This window comes from Castor canadensis, chromosome 11 (assembly GCF_047511655.1).
Source record: "Castor canadensis chromosome 11, mCasCan1.hap1v2, whole genome shotgun sequence".
Taxonomy (NCBI): domain Eukaryota; kingdom Metazoa; phylum Chordata; class Mammalia; order Rodentia; family Castoridae; genus Castor; species Castor canadensis.
This window is the reverse complement of record NC_133396.1, coordinates 104,081,656-104,093,513: the sequence shown is the minus strand read 5'-3', so window position 1 is coordinate 104,093,513 and position 11,858 is coordinate 104,081,656. Positions and strand designations below refer to the sequence as shown.

The window sequence follows — 11,858 nt, the reverse complement described above, 5'->3', positions numbered from 1 at the left end:
TCCCTGGCCACCCCATTGTTTCTTTTACAATTTCACATCTTCCTATAGCCATGTTAGTAAATACTGTTTCCTTCCAAATTCTCAACATACCCATAAATATTTGGTTGAATAGATATCTTTGTCTCAGACATTGCTTGTCCTTTGCAAAATAAAGGTTTCAGGGTGCTCTGCCTCCAAAATCTTGCTGATCAGGATTCACACATCTAACCTCATGGAAAATGGTCTTCCTTCTTGAAAACTAGTACATTTTTTTTTTTTTGCTAGAGCCATTTTAAAATTGATGGGCAACCCTTCTGCTTTTCCAGAATTTTGTCAAGAACAGTGAGAAGTAATGCCAAGAAATACTAAAGGGCTTCCTCCTATTCTATTCCTCTCATCCAAAGACCAATTCCTTTTCACATTTTAAATGAAAACTAACCCTGAAGTGGAATGTAAATTTCACAAGCAATTTTAAGATTTACCTGAGACCTCCAGAAGCCTCTCCTTAGTGATTTGTTTGGAACTGAACCTCAAGCCTGCTTGGCTGAAGAATGCACACACCAAGCTCCTTGTTCAGTTGAGAAGCTCAAGAAGCCCACACAAGAAGAGCTTCCTCTAGCTCAGACAGCAGGGGTGGAGGTCAGCCTTGTCCTTCACAGGATGGCTGTAGAGGTGGTGAGGACCCTCTGCATTTCAGGTCAGGGAGTTGCTTTCTCATCCCTTTGCCCCGGGAACAGGCTTCTTGTCTGTCTCCATCCGTCTCCCCAGAGAGCTCTAGATGTTCTTTGCTGATGCAGCACAGGTGGCCTCAACGCCCTGGTAAAAGTTCCCTTCATGCAGCCAAAAATGTCCTAGCTCAGGGTCCCGAGGCCTCTCACCATCAAAGAGTCATTTCCTTCTTTCCATTCATCCCTTTCCATGCCACACCTTGTAAATTACAGCAGATGATTTTTTCTTTTTTCCCAGTAAAGACATCAGAGACTAAAAACCCTCCCAAGGCTAAAGGCTTCCAGCTCTCCCAGTTCCTTCCATTGCCTTCCCTTCCAGGAATCCCAGGCCACTCACTAAGGAGGCTGATGATTCCTAGGAGCTTGGAGGCCCAGCCAAGGTGGGAGTCTTCAGAGTAGGGTCCCATCACAGCTTCTTGCTGCTCTGTCACCCACAGAGGAAACATCAGAAGGGGTAGTATAAGAGAACATATGTTCTAGGAGCCCTCACATGTTATTTGCCACCCCAAGGGTGGAGCTAAAATTTACTCACTTTATGTTATATTTCCCAGATAAGAATTGATGTCAGTAAGATCAAGCCATTCTCCAAGTTGTTCATTACTCTAACAGAGTTAGGCTAGAGTAGATTGTGTCGGTAACTGCATTCTCATACTCATGCTTCCACTCCTCAAAGAATTTTGTGATCTCATATGTGTACATGTTAAATAATTTCTCACACTGAACTCCTAGAGGTTTTATACAATCTGTAAAAGCTTAAGTAGTTAATCATGTAGCAGGTCTGGACCCCTGACAACAAAGTCTAGAAATTATCCCCAACATCACAACTGCTGTCTTGTCCCACTGTGGCCTCCACTAAGTTCTCTGGAGTGCAGCCTGTACTCTCAACCATTACTGCCTTGTAGCAGCCCAGGTAAGAGTACATTTAGCATAGGCTTGACTCCCCTGCCCTACCAAGTGATGGGGAAATTTCTTTCAAAGACAGTCCATGAGTCCTGAGGTCAAGAAACTTCTCACAAGGAGACAAAAATCTAAAAGTTTAGCCAACTGTCAAACACAGGGTGACAAGAATCAGGTCTCAATTGCATCACACTGCAATGTCTCTATCGCTTTGCTGAAGGGATTTCTTGTTTGCCAACTGTTTAATTATGAAAAGAATGCGTGTGAAGAGGTGATGAAAAGTGCCTACAGAGAGGGAAGCAGGTATGTGGCTGGAGAAGCTGAGGACACACTGGTTGTCATTAATAGACATTCTTTGCTGGCAGAGTGCCAGGGACTTTTTAAAACTCCAGATGTCTAAGTTTATCTTCAACATCCCAGAGTTCCTGGATTAGGCATAACCTGTACACAAAGACACATGGCAACCACAGAAACCTTGATAAGTTTATGAGACACAACTGGCTTGTGTTGGTAATGTTTTAGTGAACTAAAGGAAGCTGAAGAAGATATATGTGCCACCATTTGCTAGATAGGAGAGAAACATAGCTCAGAGACATGCAGTGTCCAGGAAGAACAAGAGATATAAGAGGTAATCCAAGAGTGTAAGTACCCAGGAATTGACGTAAACTGTAGAGAAGGCTCTGGTCCTCTGTGGAACCTGATGGGAGGTCATGTCTATGCTGTCTAAATGTCTAAGCACAGGACAACTCAGCTGAGAACTGGGTTACATGAGGACTATATGTATTCAATATCTACTGTGTGCTAGAGATTTTACATGTGTTACTTGAAGGAATGTACACTATATGTTGAATTAAATCTTTAAAACAACTGCATTATCTAAGTATTACAGGCATGTTAGACAGGAACATCCTGAAAATCCAAAGAGATGAAAAACCTTGTCCAGGGTCATAATTTCAATAAGAAGCAAGGATTTAAAAAATCCTTCCACATCAGACATCCACGTGCATGCCTCAGGAGGGAACAGAGTCCAGATTCTGGGAAATTGAGAGATGCAAGAGGATCCACAATGGCTATTTCCCAATTTGGGAGGAGGGATAGGTGCTAAAGCAAATGAAAGTCAGATTAGAAGCTCTGAGTCATGGTTTTTCCCCTGACCTTAGTGCCCTAGTAAAAGAGAAATGTTTTCATCCAAGCCCTGCAAAGTTTATAGTGGAGCATTCACCTGCCCTGGAGCTGTACCACAGGTAGGAGCAGACAGCAGCAGGTGTAGATGACTGTCAGACAGTATCCCTTGCTCATTCTTTCCTCTCTCTATCTCTCTCTCTGTCTCTTTCTCTCTCTCTCTCCAGTATGAACTGGAGAAGAATGTGTACTCTGCTGCTGTTAGACACAATATTCTGTATTTGTATTTAGATCCATGAATCTATAGTTCTATTCAGGTCTGTTGTTTCCTTATTGACTTGGGTGGTGTTTTCATTATTTTGACTTTTTCATCTTTTGTTGGTTGGATGCCTTCACTTTTCCTTTATTTCTGAATGACAGCTTTTCTGGCCATATGTAATTGAAAGGGGTTGGAATGCCACAGGACTGATTTACAATCTGTAGTCATTCTGAGGTTAGCAGACCTGCCTAAGGGTGCACAGACAGGCATACCTCCAAGAAGATCCTTGGGTGAGGAGTAGTCTGATCAAACAGGGAGGAGAGGCTCTGTGTTTCAGGTCCACATCCATATCCACAGTGGGACTGAGATTGCAGAGGTTGAAGCCACATTTCAGGACTTCTTCAGTGTCAATTGTTAGGTCAAGATTGGGACTGTCAATGAATAGTCAAGTGGTTGTGAAACCTTCAAATCATTAGTTATAAGAGAAACCAAAATCAAATGCAAAGGTAATCTTGGGCTCACCTCCATCCATGTTGCCTTTATCTACCACCAATTTGGGAATCAACATCCCATTGTAAGTCTCTCCTCTGGGACATGGTTAATATCTCTTCACAGTCCCTAGGCTTCAGGTTGGATTATCAGGGTGAAACACACCAGTGACACAGCAGTGGTGGAGATTTGCCATCAATAAAGCCAGGCAAAGTGTCTGGAAGAGAGGGTTCAGGAGCCATGTTAATGAGAGACAGAGTCCTTGCTTGGCAGCTATGAATGTATTAGGAAGGTGCCAAACGAAGTGAAAGTGTCCTGTGGACCAAGGGAAGCATGGCAACCAGGTCAGTCTAATGCAGATCATGGGGAACTGGAGTTGGACCAAAGCTGGGGGAAGTAGGTGTCTTCAGGAGCCAGGCTCTGAGTGCAGGTATTTCCCTAATGAAATGATATCCCTGATCCAGTCTGGTCTATGGACCTTAATGTAGACATCACAGAGAGCCCTTTTTCTTCCAGATCTTGTTCACCAATACCCTGGAATGTAAGACAGAGGGTTCCTGGAGTGTGTGAGGAGTAGAGTGGTCCCAGAAGGACCAATATTCAATCAATGTCCATAAACATGAACTGCTATGAATTCCTCAAAAACATCAAGTACTATTGTTACCAATTATAAATATCCTTAGTTAATATTGTTCACAATTTACAAAAAGAAGTGAAGATAGTAGAACATAAATAGTAGATCCCTGGATATGGGATGCTCAGGGCTGGGTAGTGGAAGACCTATGGGTGTCTAACTTGGTCATCACTCCCAGCTCACATCTTGGCCTTGTCATCCTGTGATCCCTGCTCCATTCAGTGTGCACAGTGGATATGCTGTGGACCTCCTGCAATCCTGCATGTAAGTCATTTATAAAGTAGTATTTGGTTCTAAGTCTGGGAAACTTCTGACATTCCCTACTGCCGTAAACCCAAGGCCATCATGTCTCCCTCCACTTTACTTTTTATAGGGTTCACTTCTTGGCATCAAAATTCAGGGGAAAGGGAGGCCAGGGTTTAGTGGAAGAATAGGAATTATCTAGTTCCAGAAGGGGAAGTGCAATCTGCCTCCAGCAGCATCAGTCTTCCAAAGGCACATTCCAGCTCCCTGAATAAAAAGCACAGCCACCAACCACCTTAGGATATCTCCCATGAGGCTAGATATGGTTTGTTCATGTGTATCTGTTTCTCTCACAATAAGTGAGTGAAGAATGATTAAGTGAGAGAGAACTGGATATACCTATTGTGAGGGGGAAATAGAGAGAAATATCAGAAATATCTTGGTCCAATGAAGGATTACAATAAGGATATCCTTAATTAGTAACTAGTAATTTAAGGATTCTGGAAATAAAGAGTATCAAGACATATCTAAAAAAAGAAATATCTTGGTACAGAAGCTGAAGATGGAGGAGCATGTCAAATTTCATTCATTCTCCCAGCTCTTGTTTGGTGCTGGGAACACTGAGATGACCAACACAGGGTCTGTGCCCTTGAAGAGCTTACCATCCAGGAGAGAACACAGAAAATACCAGCTTCCAGATAGAGGAATCTCACTGCCTTAGATATTTAACCTTGTACAGGGTCCTTAGGGAGGGCACTGAAAAAGGTATGGTGGGTAAACTAAGTCATAAGGCAGGAGTACAAATTCCCCAGATATTCACAATGGAATGGTATTCTACAGAGTAGGGAAGAACAGTGGGGAGCTCAGACAGGAGGGTCAGAGGGTGGTAGGAGCTGAGGGTTAACTTTTGAAATTTATTTGAGACTCGAGGATAGTAGGTAGCTGGAGGACATAACAAGTAGTTATAATTGATACTGACACATAAGATCCCTCCAGAAACTCCTGGAGGAAGAGTTAGAGATGTTGAGGCTGAAAACAAATCCCATTCATTCATTCATTAATTTAGTACAACTATTGTGAGAAAATTTTGTCTAGAGCTGTGCTTAGCACAGGGATTCAAGGGAGAAAAAGATATGGCCCCTGATAGTGTCCAGTTTATGTAGGATTCAAATATACAAATGCATCCTTACCAAGTATGAGGTGTCTGTGGACAACTCAACTGAATGAGGTGATGCCTTACATGCTTACAAGTGCAGCACACAAGAAGGTAACTACAGCAAGCAGGTCTGTGTGAAGTGTGTACAAGAGACCAGCAATATGGGCAATGGAAATTCTAGGCCTTGAATCCTACTGGAAGTAACTAGAAGGCTATTCCCAGAGATGATACAGACAAATGTCACAGTCTTATCTGCTTTCCCAAAAACTTATTTCCATGAATGATGGGTGGGGAGGGGCAGGTTCTAGAAGATGAATGTCTGGACCAGCAGGGAAGGGTGTGGATGTGAGAGACATTTACAGGCAGGTGTGAGGTGAATGTGACTCCCAGAGTTTGTATGAGGTGACAAGGTAAAGTTGGTAGTGATAATAAACACTACAGGTAGAAAAGCCCAGAACCCTCAGATTCTAGTGCTATCTGAGGTCTAAGACGTCCCGTACTCCTGTGAGTTGCACTCTGTTTGACCACAGATGTCACCAAGGTCTGAGGTGGCACTTTTCTGGTCCATGTGGTTGCTGACCACATAGGTGAGACTGGTGTTGGATTGTCTCAGAGAAAAACTCACTGCAAAGGCCAAGGGTCGGGAGCAGCACCTGTGTCCCTCTGTACTTTAACTCCCTGTGGAGACTGTGCTCTTAAGGTTAAATTCAGGACCTTTGTGGCCTCTGTGGCTCTGTACTCCAGCATGATGTTGCACCAGCCAGTGTGTTGGGCCATATCTGAGGAAGGGGTACAGGCTTTGGGGAGGAAGTGATAAAGAATGGAGCCTCACCTGTGTGGAACACATTGCATGCCACATGTTCTCATCCATTTTCTCACTGAAGCCCAGGCAACCACCTTATATGAAAATAGGAGCAGTTTACAAATAAAACACAATTTGCCCAAAGCAAAATATTGATCAAGTGACAGTACCTAGTGCATTAAGCCTCATGTGATTGGATTGAGCGAGTCTTAAAAATCCCCCATATGGCAATGGTGGCTGCATCTCACTGTCCAAGGGCTGTTATCCAACCCCCGTTTTGTTTGATGGGACTGGGGCTTGAACTCAGAGGTTTGTGTTTACAAAGCAGGTGCTCTATCACTTGAGTCACACCTCCAGTCCATTTTGCTCTGGTTATTTTGGAGATGGAGTTTTGCAAACTATTTGCCCAGGCTGGCCTTGAACTGTAACCCTCCTGATCTTAGCCTCTCAAAGAGAAACTGGCACTTGGCAGAGGCTGTTATTTCTAAGGAATTGGGATCTTTTCTGGAAGGAGAAGGAGTCTGGCACAGAATTGCTTGTCCTGGTCCAGGGTCTTTACTTTACATCTCCAGCTAAGACAATACCTGGGCATGCACAGCTCTCGTGAGGAAGGAAATCAGGCCAGCTCTGGGAGACCAGAGAAAACCTCACGCTCTCCACAGCAGAGGCATGGGTTGGAGATGCAGTGGTAGTGACCAGAAATGATAGTTCTGCTTGTGGTTAGGACATGTTATTGAATTTGTGGTGTAGGCAGGAAGAGAAGAGTCAGAGTCACAAGTTAGTCTTACAAATCACATGGGGACCGACTATTGCAAAAGTCACTCTCTCTATCTCCAAGATAGTTCCCTATTCAGAAGACTCTGGGAAACAAAGAATTAACTAAAAACATTTCCTAAGAAGTCCAACACTAAACTGCATTTGTGGAGTTCTCTCTTTTTTCCTCATGTTGGCTTTGAGCAGATGCTGAGTGTGAGCAGTGAGAACATGGAGGACTGGACACACACAGATTTCAAATGTTGGAAAACTGTGACCTTACTGACTTCCAAGCCTTAATCCCCAGGACTTGTGAATATTTTAGTTTCTATGGCAAAGAACTGACCTTAACATAGGGAGATTATTATGGATTATCTGGATGAACTCAGTATAATCACAAGGGTCCTTAAAAAATGGAAGAAGAAAGCAAAAGAGATGGTCTAAGGGATTCAATGTAAGGATTCAATTCCCCTTTGCTAGTTTAGATACAGGAAACCACAAGTCAAGGAATGCTGGTAATTGCTTTCATATGGAAACGGCAAGAAAATGAATATTTCCCTAGAATTTGCAAAAAGGAGTATAGCATTGCTAGCACAGACTTTAGTTCAATGAGACCTATGTCTAATTTTTGACCCCCAGCATATTAAGATAAGACATTTCAAGTAGTTCATGAAAAATCTATCTTGAAAAAAATCCTTCCCAAAAATGGCTGGTGGAGTGGCTCAAGGTGTAGGCCCTGAGTTCAAACCCTAGTATAGCAAAAAAAAAAAAAAAAAGAAGAAAAAGAAAAAAATTAATGTTATTGTAAAAATCTCCAGATTTTCATTTTTCTTTTCCAAAACCTTGAAATGATTTTCTCACTGGTGTAAATCTTATCTCTGTGATGAACACACCTTATTTTATGGGAAGAAAATTCATACTGGTGCCTGGTATCTGAGTAGAATCCTGGGAAGTGTGACCTATGAGACTTAAGCTCAAAAGAGGGTGGCCAACCATGAGATTAGAGCAAGAAGGTATCACTTACTATAGGCATTGAGGTGGAAAACTGGGACACATGCTCTTACCTCAATTACTTTGGCCTGAGCCCAGTACTGCTCAGGGTCTGTGAAGTCACGTTCTCAGTCCTCAGGGATGTCATGTTGGGCACATGGACCCTCTGCTTGTACTTGGGCTGCAGGCTGACCTGCAGGTCAGCAGGTTGGAGCATCTGGCCCACTACAGACTTTCAGCATGACTCTGTATTCTGAATCAGCACCAAAGTTCCAAGACATCTCCTCAAGGTCAGCTCCGAGATCTGTTACTGTCTCCTTGATGACATGGAACAAGACAGAACTGCCCTGGATCTTCTTCAGAAGCAGGTGGGCTCCAGAATCCTTAACTCCAGAAAGCTGAGCTCCAGAACTTTTGTTTAAAGTGTTTCAGATATTATCTGTGCTCTTCATGAGTAATGTCTTTCTTTAAAAAAATTTATTGGCATATATTTGCAGTCCAGGGGGATTCATTGTGACATTTACATATGTGCATACAATGTATTTTAATTGATTCCCCCCTCCACCATTCTCCCTCATTCCAGTCCCTGCCTTCTTAGAACAATTTCAACAGGTTTCATTGTTCCATTTGCATATGGGAATGCAAAGTACATCAACCATATTCACCCTTCTTCATCATCTCCTTTTTTCTTCCCCCTCCCACTGGTACACACCCACTGGTACACACCCGAGACAGGACTTGTTTTACCTTCCTGTCCTTCATTTTCTAAGAATATATTGATTGTTCTAGGGGGTTTCACCATGGTATCTCACGGATGCATATATTGTACTTTTATCAGATTAACCCTCCTCTATTACTTACTCTTCACCTATTCCCTGCTTCCCTTTTATTCAACAGTTTACAGTGCTTTTTGTTATATTACCTTTATACACTGATAGAATGTATTTCCTCTCTTGCTTCTTCCTGGTCCCTTCAGACAGACCAGCTATTATAATCATGTTCTCTCTCACATTCTCTTTTTGTATATGTCTGTAAGATCATATAAATACATATATGTATTTATATATACATTTTTCTTTTAGGTGTAGCTTCCACACATGAGGAAAACATGTGACTTTTGAGCCTAACTTACTTTGCTTGACTGATGATCTCCAGTACCATCCATTTACTGAAAACAATAAGTAATAATTTCATTCTTTTTTTTATGAATGAGTAATACTCTATTGTGTAAATATACCACATTTTCTTAATCCATCCACCAGTTCTAGGGCATTTGGGTGTTTTCAATGCTTTTCTATTGTGAATCGTGTTGCAATAAACATAGGTGTGCAAGTGGCTCTATTGTATCCTGACTTATATTCATTTGGATATATACCCAGGCGAGTTATTACTGGATTGTATTTAGTTTTCTGAGGAACCTCTTTAGTACTTTCCATAGTAGTTGCGCTAATTTATATTCTCACCAACAGTGGATAAGGGTTCCTTTTCCCCACATCCTTGCCTTATTTGTGTTCTTGATGGTAGCCATTCTAATTGAGGTGAGGTAGAATCTTAATGTGGTTTCAATTAGCATTTCCTTTTTGGCCAAAGATGCTGAGCAATAGTCATGTATTTATTGCCCATTTGTACTTCCTCTTTTGAGAATTGCCTGTCCAGTTCATTTGTTCAGCAATTAATTTTTTTAAAAATATATTTATTAGCATATAATATTTTATAGCATATAACAGGGGGACTATATTGTGACATTTACATATGTGCTTACAATATATCATAATTAGATTTACCCCCTCCATCATTCTCTCTCATCCTCTCTTCCACCCTTCTTAGAATAATTTCAACAGGGTTCATTGTTCTATTTTCATATACGAATACAAAATATATCCACAATATTCATGTTGGGCAATTTCTTATCATGTGTCAAATATGAATACTGCTTGTCTCTGCTTCTGAAACTGCACACAAAACACTTGCTCCTAAGACATTTTCTCCATTTCTCCTACCTTGTCATGTCCCCGGAGGCCTTTCATTCTTCCCAGGAAAGACAAAGGCTCACCATAGTTGGAAGTGTTTCTACCTTTCCTTAGTATTTCCCAGAAGTTTACATTTCTCTGGAGTAGATGACAACATAGGGGACAAGGAGGAATAGTTGTCTGTTGAGAAGGCAGTCTGTATTTCCTAATAGGTCATCTGATATTATGGCAAGTGTGCACTCTAACAGGAAAACCAGGTTCAGGTCTCAGGCCTGCCAAATATTAGGTACTCGACCTTAGGTGAGTTATGTAACTTACCTGGACTTAGTTTCCTCATCTGTAAAATGAAGACAATAGTTTCCACTTCATGAGATACTTAGGAAGTGCCTTTCTCCCAGATCTTTATCCCTCTTCTGGTCCTCTTGCCCATATCTTGATATATTGTCTTCAATCAGTAGTTTCTGTCAGTAGTTTCCCTTGGACATATCTTTTTCACTCTGCTTTTCAGAGACACTACCTAAATTCTAACAAATACTTTACCACTCAGAGGGAGAATCTCAAAGTTCACAGTCCAATTCTGTTTTTCAGGTACAAATTCTGAAGTAACAGTCTCCTGGTTGAGAACCTCATGGTGACAAAATTATGCCAACAGTGATAAATAGAATAGGATGTCAAGTTACTCATTAACTGTAAAGAACAACACTGTCAGGGCACAAGTACCAAACCCGTGAACCAAGACACCCCCTTGTATTTGCAAGGTCTCTTCTCAATGACAAGGGGTTTGCTAGACACAGACCCTAAGAGGGACAAAGCGAGGGCTATTTCATCACATTCAGGAACTCCCAGAAACTTCCTGACCCAGATTGGAAACACCACTCTCCTGGGGAGATTGCTCCTGCCTCAGATCCCAGACACTGGCTGGCCCATGATGTTCTCACTATTCTTGAGGCAGAAAGATCGCCTTGAAGAGCCAGTGCCAGGGTTCCTAGAACTGGACAGAATTAGATCTGAATTTCACTTTTCACTAACTATGTGAGTAACCCTGGACAAATTGCTGAATTTATCTGAGCTTGTGAGCTTATGACTACAGTGGGCTAACATACCTGGTTCGGGAAGTCTCTGAACTTTATAATTGAACCCCTGCGCACATGCTTACTGAGGTCACTAGCAGATGCACAACAAATACTCCTCTTTCATTCTGTATTCCTTACCCAGGAGAGCTTTCCTTTGTTATGAACGGTGCTGACTTTGCAATTGGATCATAGTGTCAGCAGCACTCCCTCATGGAGCTGTATTTTCATAATACTCTACAAAATAAACTTGTCCTTTGATGTAGGAGGCACCTGAGGATAAACACCACTATTTATTCAGCAATTCACTTCTTCATTTTAAAACATGAGCCACTGAAACCCATTTACAATGCGGGGAAATATAAATGTGCATCTATAATACATTTGCCTATGTGCATCGGGAATCCTTGATTCAACAGAGAAGCATGTCACCAAACCTAAGTTAATGGATAAGCAGAGTAAATGATATCATTGTGACCCGAGGGTAGTAACAAACAGGTAATTACTTCACATACACAACAGAATAAATCCAGTGACTTTATGTCCACATCCAGTGACTGAATGTCTGCCTAGTGGGTAGCCTTTGGGTGGACTTTCAAAGGCACAGGGTGCTCCCTAATGCTTTGTCTAATAATATGCCATCAGATATAAAACCAGTGTGTGGTGAGGCAGATACCTTCTTTCCTGCTTGGGAACTGGTTTAGAGAGAGAATCCTTGTTCTGGTATCACCATTATTTGATCAATGACTCTATTTGCCCTCCATTG

General features: G+C 41.9%; 1 long non-coding RNA gene across 1 annotated transcript; it reads right to left on the bottom strand.

Annotated features, from left to right (window-relative positions):
• Positions 1-269: 269 nt before the first annotated feature.
• On the bottom strand, positions 270-10,543 carry LOC141413896 (uncharacterized). Its single transcript, XR_012438894.1, has 4 exons — positions 10,341-10,543; positions 8,127-8,369; positions 3,508-3,691; positions 270-3,416 (listed from the first exon to the last, which is right to left on the bottom strand). It is a non-coding gene; the product is annotated as an uncharacterized lncRNA (long non-coding RNA).
• Positions 10,544-11,858: the final 1,315 nt, after the last annotated feature.